The following is a 1,158-nucleotide window of genomic DNA, read 5'->3' as shown; positions in this document are numbered from 1 at the left end:
ATGCATTTAAAGAGACAGCTGCTAAATTTCATAAGTCCATGGTGGAGGCATGGACTACAAATAGCATAACACACTACATGGTCAGTATTATCACCATTGCAAAAAAAAATCATCATTTCGAATTACTTTGTGTTTCTAATCTCTTTTCTTGTGCAGCATATACTTGAAGCACATGGTCCATACTTTGCAGATCAAGGAAGTTTGGCAATATGGTCAACTCAAGGTATGGAAAGATCTCACTGGCAAGCTCGTTGTGCTTTTCAAAAGGCAACTGATCATGGAGGTGGCATCAATGATTCCAATTCTATGAGGCAATTATTCCAATGGTGGTATAGGAGACTAGAGATAAGATACGAGGAAAAAGAAAAGAAGTCCAAAACATTTCAAGCAGAATCTATAAGTAGGGCAATATATGAAGTGAGAAAAGCAAGATATGAAAAGAGCACAGCTAGACAACGGCACGCAGAATGGTTGGCAACCCAAGAGAGAGATGGCAAAAATGGAGACCTAGATAAAGATAATAATTTTGATGCATTAAGAGTCCACAAGAGAGCACAAGTCCCAAGGATATGACACATCAATACTCATATCTCTAACATGAGACGTCTTATAAATTTTCTTTAAAATTTCAAAGGTTTGTCACTATATTTTTCAAAGTCGATTACGAACTTTGTTTTTTAATTATGAAAAGTCGATTTTGAAATCCTAAGACAAAGATATGAAAATTCTAAACATTGGAACATTCATTGGCCTAGAGAGAGAGGGGGGGCATGAGGGGGGTGTTAGGAGATAGAGAGAGGTAGGGATGGGGTGGAGAAATGAAATGAAATGATAAATTTAAAATTCATTTACACCACAGTAAGTTTGAAAGTTTCATATTCAAGTCGTCTCTCCTTTCATTTTTTCCCATTGCTCTCCACTCTACCCTCCACCTTTCTATCCTTCATCATCACAGCCATGGCACGTTCCAAGCTTCCTATCAAAAAGGCGCCTGCGAGAGCAAGAGCTCAACACTCTTCCGAATCTAGTGAGCGTACTATGAGTGACAAAGATCCCCTGGTGACCGATAACGGTGGCCCTACTGCAGCCAATAATGGTGGCGCTACTGTGGCCAACAATGGTGGCCCTAGTATGGTCGATAATGATGGTTCGCCATTG

Source organism: Lygodium microphyllum, chromosome 16 (genome assembly GCF_053477565.2).
Source record: "Lygodium microphyllum isolate KBCC chromosome 16, Lygodium_microphyllum_v1.1.10, whole genome shotgun sequence".
Classification (NCBI taxonomy): domain Eukaryota; kingdom Viridiplantae; phylum Streptophyta; class Polypodiopsida; order Schizaeales; family Lygodiaceae; genus Lygodium; species Lygodium microphyllum.
Note: the sequence above shows the minus strand (reverse complement) of the source record.